The following is a 6,448-nucleotide window of genomic DNA, read 5'->3' on the forward strand; positions in this document are numbered from 1 at the left end:
TTGAGTGTGTTTTAGAGATGGATACAAATACATATGTCTTGCTTATAATGAGCACAAATGCTATACGTAAACAAATACTTGAAACCTGAAACTTGCTAATTTGATGAAACACCTATTTATATAATAATATAAATAAAAATGTGTTTACAAAACATATACATGTACATAAAATTGATATAAAAAATTAAGATTGATAGATATTACACTTATGAAGCATTAATGAAAGTATAATAATGGAAAATAGTTTGATAAATAAAAATGTAGAAAGAAACTTCAGCAAGTTTTTGGCATCATAAAGACACGGTTTTTCATTAACTGAAGGATACGTGAAAGGATATTTCTGTTCTCTGGCTCGGGCTGTGGGATTCCGCAGCTACCGGTCACCTTTACGGACACTCCTTGGGTATAACCTTATGTGAACTATTGTGACTACAAGTCACAAATAGACTGACCAGATGTGACTACAAGACAAAACCTGAAGGTTAAAATGACAGTGTGACTATAAGACACAACACACCACATACAAATAAATTATATATATGAATAGGAAGCTTTTAAGAATATTAAAATTACTTATAGTTTTTAGTAGTTACAGACTTAACAAGGATATGTTAATGAAAATATTACAACCAAATAATTGCCATATAGAAAACATTAACAACAATAGCACAACAAAACACATCACAAAAATTTGAAAATACACACGTTGACCATATAAATGAGGCATGGTAATATAGACTAAAATGAACGGGTGGTTTATGGTTTATTTCGTAAAAACGTGATGACATCTGTTAATATGACAGTGGGAAACCCAGCTAAACTGATAATACAAATGTGTCGTAAATATTCATAAAGTATAAGCCCAGGCTGAACTTAAAATTAAATAAGACAATAATAAATATACAAGATATATAGAGCTGACCTGAATTGATCATCATTCTTAAAAAGGCAGAAAAAAATTAATATAAACAGCCAGAACTTAGTCAGGCACAAATGTTAACACGATATTTGAATACTTATCTGAACTGAATCAGTATGACTGATACAGGGCAGCGACAACTGTGTAGCTGACCAGCATAAAAAAGTGACTGGCGATATGCGCTAATTACGCTGTGGGCGCCGCCATCTTGGAAACCTTTCACGGTAGACTGCGTATACGTCGCAAAGTTTTCTGCACACGGCACTGATAAGCATGTGTACTCGTTCAACTGCCCTTTAAACTTAGTATCACACGGGATAACACCATAGGTGTAAGTCTTCGAACAACGAGAGATAATCCTTCACATAAACGGAATGAAACGGCATCATATCATATTAAAATTAATCCTTGGAAGTATCGCTTAAGAGCGTAATTGTTACTTTCGACCATATTGGATTGCCACGTTAGTCTAGAAGGATCCAACGGGCCAGAATTGCCAACACTGAATTTGATTGGTCAAAAGAGTCCATGTGACCCCACACTGAGGTTATACACAAGTAATTAAATATAAGGCTTGAACCAATATAATGTTCAACAATTAAGAAATCGTACAATGACATAAAATCTTTAATGGGTGCATAAAATATTATTTACTTCGAAAATATCCAGTTCCGGTTTCGGATATTGCGGATATCCGGTTCTGATATTGCGCGTGCAGATACCAAACTTTTCAAAACAATAACCTGTAGATGTACAGTAAAATACACGTGTTAACGTAATGCGAGCTTCTCGAGCCGCCTGCGGCGGCTCTTCGAGCTCGCTATAACTAGTGTAATAACACCCGTGTAATAAACAAAATTGTGCATTACGTTATTTCACTCCTGGAGCGTAGGTAATGTTATAAATCATAATATGATAATAGGTGCTACCTAATTTACGGGCAAAAGCTTGGATATTTGAATATTATGTATTAAAATACATATATGGAAATTATTGTGTACAAAACATTACAAGACTTTCATTAAAACAGTAATGCATCCAAAGAATTAAATTACATTTTTTGCTTGATGATAAAAGTGTTTAATATCAACCAAGCTTTAAGATCTTATATCTTATAATTGCGTGCTTTTTAGCCTCTGTTATTCAAAGCTGGTTCAGTGGCTTCGGCGTAGTGGATATGGTGTCCGCTTAGTGACTGTGGGGTCTTGGTATTGATCCCTAAGTGTGAGTGTTCTTTAGATTACCCTTAAGACCCCAAGTACTGGTCTTACCCAGGAAACAGGTTGTTTCATTAAATGTCTCAATTCAATTAAATCTTGCTAAATTCGTTGATTCTAGCATAAACTGATTAAACATAAACTAATGTGATTTGTCCATTTAATTTTAATTATCAATGTATAATAATGTGGAACTAAAGGACAGCGCACTTGTTTTGCAATTGCAATTATGTCATTAATATAGGCATCTGAAAGAATTTTACTTTCCTTTGGCAAAGTAGTGTCGCTTAGTTGAAATTATGCAGCTACTAAAAAACAAGCCATTTTGTAGCAATTCATAAATAACTGTCTTAACTACATACAATTATTTTGTAAGCAAACAAACAAAATGTTATATCATCCATATTTTTTATTTATACATTTAAATAACACATAAAACAAACATAGATGTATCAGTAATTTATGAGCTTATTTAATTGTCAATGATTGTCTTTCTATGCTTAGCTGCTAGCAGAAGCATGTCAAAGATGTTAATATATTTAGTACATATCTATACAAAGGTATATGGTAATGTTTGGAGATTGAAAACACTTTAATCACTTCCCACTTAGATGGCGCAGAAGAAAATCAGCTATGTGGAAACTTTGATAGTGAAGGAATCACTCCTTTGTTGATTTCTGAAAAATGTCAGTTTTGCTCCATAGAATGGCTTGTGTGATTCCTAGCTCTTGGCAGAACAGCTTCTAACAAGAAACCGTCGGAGACCAAAGGTTTTTTTTTTGGTCACAATATTGCACTATATATTCAGATAAAAGAAGACGTCTTGAGGGGCATAACTTTGGACAAAATAATACGATGGATGGTTTAGCAATTTAAAAATTTCAAAGGGCCATAACTCTCTAAATAAATCATCTAACCAGAACCCACAAATAACATGCGCATCTCCTCAAGGTAGTTAAGCTTCCCATAAAGCTTCATTGTATTCCAGTCAGTAGTTGGGGGGACAAGAATTGCACTATATGTACAGTTTATAGAAAAATTCAAAGGGCCATAACTCTGTGAAAAATCATCCGACCATAACCGGCTGATAAAATGCACATCTCCTGTTGGTAGTGAAGCTTCCCATAAAGTTTCATTGAATTCCGATCATTAATTGCTGAGAAATAGCCCGGACACAAATTGTACACGGACACACGGACAGACGAAGCGGCGACTATATGCTCCTACAAAAATTTCGGGGGAGCATAAAAACGGAAAACAAAAAAATCTTACAATTTGATAAAGGATGTGGACAATTTGTAAATGACCTGTTTTTTGTGTGTGTTTATTTCGAACAATCCGGGAGGTTTGTTACGAAAGATCTTGGTACGAAAATCCAACGGTATTAGATTGTGTGGTTTTCGGCCTAAACTTTATATAGTGATAAGTAACCGTTTTGGATATCGGCAAAGCGCGAGCAGACGAGGTGTAATTGTAATAAGTTTTAAATAAGCTAAAATACTAAAAAGTGAAATCGGAATATCGTTACATTTTGTGAATAAACTTGTTTCTGATGGATAACAACCACAACTTACCAGAATATTGCTCATGATCACACGTAAAACTGCTTTCTGAGAGCGAATGGAAAATGCGTCACGAATTCTGTCATGTAAACAATAGGGTGCGTTATTGAAATACCGCGAGAATACTGCGAGAATACAGATGCCGATAATATTTTGAAAAAAGTTTTCTTTTTAATCAAGCGTTTGGGATTTGTCAGGATAATAATAGCAATAAGATATCGAAAAGATCAAAGCAAATAAATTCGAAAGAAATCGGGATTCATGTAATACATTGTAGACGGGTTATGTTTACTGAAATGGTGTTTGGAAAAGACTGTCACTAATGGTAGTGAACCAGTCTATGGCTTATACCCACTGAAGGCCAGGAAAAAGGAAACATGAAGTTTAAACAAACGGAGGCGGAACATGTATATGTAGCGGAGAAAAAAACAACAACATATAATGCGAGAATATTTAGCGCGATTCGCAACACAATAATTATTTGTATACTTTTTCCTGAGGTATGTATTTACATGTAATTTAGCATATGTCAAAGTGTTTTTGATTTGTTCAAGGTCATAAATAGCATCGCGAAAATATATGTCGCTCGACGAACAATTTTGAGATGCATCCCTTGTCTAATGTTATGTCTAAATTTCCATATGTATGAAGCGGTCAACGCCCGCCGCTACGCGACGGGCTTTTGCCCGTATTATTCTATGACCCTCAAACATGTACATACTACTAATATACTATTACCACAAGCATGTGTCTCGTGAAACGTATTTTTTTCTTCTGATTAGTACAAATTATTATTATTATTGCAATTGTCATATGAAAACTTAATCTATATGTTAGATGCAGTATATTTGATAAATTGCTGTAAGTAATTAGCTTCATTACAATTTGACGTAATTAAACATATTAAATTACATACATATAACTACCTGTATTAATATAAATGTCCAATGTGTAAAAATACAGGTATGTATTATTGCAATGGAACGTATTCTTAGTTTGTATAATCAGAAACTATAGGCTTTGTAAAAACTTTATGCTTACTTTATCCACTTGGGCTTTTTGCCTTCTTAATGTGTTGTTTAATAAACTAAACTTTAAACTATGTACGACTTAAGGTAGCGCACCTCTAATGGGCACATATCCAAATATAATTTAATTAATTATTTTCCTAATCAGCATCATTTCACTGAACTACATGCAAATGTGTAGGTAGGCTTTCCATGCTTTAAAAAAAAATAAACCGATTTTTTCAAAACCATCCTCACGCTCGGCTTTTGTCCAGTTTATTTTCACCCCTGGGGTATATAAAAGTTCCATAATTCATTCAAATTTCCAAATATGGGCATGCAGTTGGTGTGTACAGATGCAGTAAAGGTGTTTAAAGTTTAAACAAGATGAAATAAGTATTATTTTACAGACATTTATTTTTTACAAATTTTAATCTATGGAATAGAATCCATGTGATTTAAGTGATTTAAGCCAAGTAAAAATTGGGTCGGTTAAAAACAAAGTGTCATAAAATTCAAAATAGTATCATTTAAGTTATATTTTAAACTTAGTTTTTATAGAAACACTATATACAGCAAAAATACCAAAAAATAGACAGATTTACCGTTTACTTTTTGAAATAAAAACAAAAATGCAACATGCATCATTCGTATTTTCAGCAGTAAATTAATCAATTTAGCCATAACGTTGTTTTAATTTTTATATTGAAGGATGTGCATACAACTTTCAACATATTTAACAATAAACATAGCTTATGTGCTATATTAAATCAAATAACGTTAGAAAAGAAATAAAACGCGTCGCAAAAAGTATGCGATGTCGGCAGGAATCGAACCGCAGGAATCCAACCTGCGCGGGAAAATCCCAAAAGGTTTCGAGTCCATCGCCTTAACCACTCGGCCACGACAACTTCACATCAGTGCAACCTTAAATAAGATATCCATAAGTAAACAGGTAAAAAGGCTCGCTCGATCTTTGAAGAAATCGCGAAATCGTATTTTTCAGATGATAATTGGATCAAAGTCAATATTTATAGTGAAAATAATGTATTAGAAATGAATAAGTTAAACATATATCAAAATTCGAAGTTTGAAAAAAATAAAATGAATCTCTCGGAAATAAGCGATCATTGAAGATCGGCAATGATCGTAAAATAAATCGCGGGAAATCATTAGAGGTGCGCTACCTTAAGCAAAAGTGTAGCTGTTCAATTTTTCTAGATTTTCAAACTAACTAATGAACTCATTTATGCCTAGTGGACTCTTCCATCCTTATAAATTGGATCAATTTATTTCCAAAATTAGGGATGTCTAGTATATTTATTTCTATATTTAGAATATTTCTTACATATATTCCTTTAAGCAAACAGCGCAGACCCTGATGAGACGCCGCATCATGCGGCGTCTCATCTGGGTCTACGCTGTTTGCCAAGGCCTTTCGTTCTTGACGCTAGGCATAAATGGGTTAATTTGAGAACAAGCGTCTCTTTATTCAGTTCTTTAAAATATTACTGATAAAAATGTGTTCAGTTATAAAATACAATATATATATATATATATATATATATATATATATATATATATATATATATATATATATATATATATATATATATATATATGGCTCTTTAAAATTAATGCCTTTTTATTCTATGATTTGATCGCTGTGTTAGATCATTGTTTGTTTATCTCTTAGGTTGTTTTACATACCTCATCCGTTTGTACTTTGTTGAATATGTTGAT

This window comes from Dreissena polymorpha, chromosome 3 (assembly GCF_020536995.1).
Source record: "Dreissena polymorpha isolate Duluth1 chromosome 3, UMN_Dpol_1.0, whole genome shotgun sequence".
In the NCBI taxonomy this organism is placed as follows: domain Eukaryota; kingdom Metazoa; phylum Mollusca; class Bivalvia; order Myida; family Dreissenidae; genus Dreissena; species Dreissena polymorpha.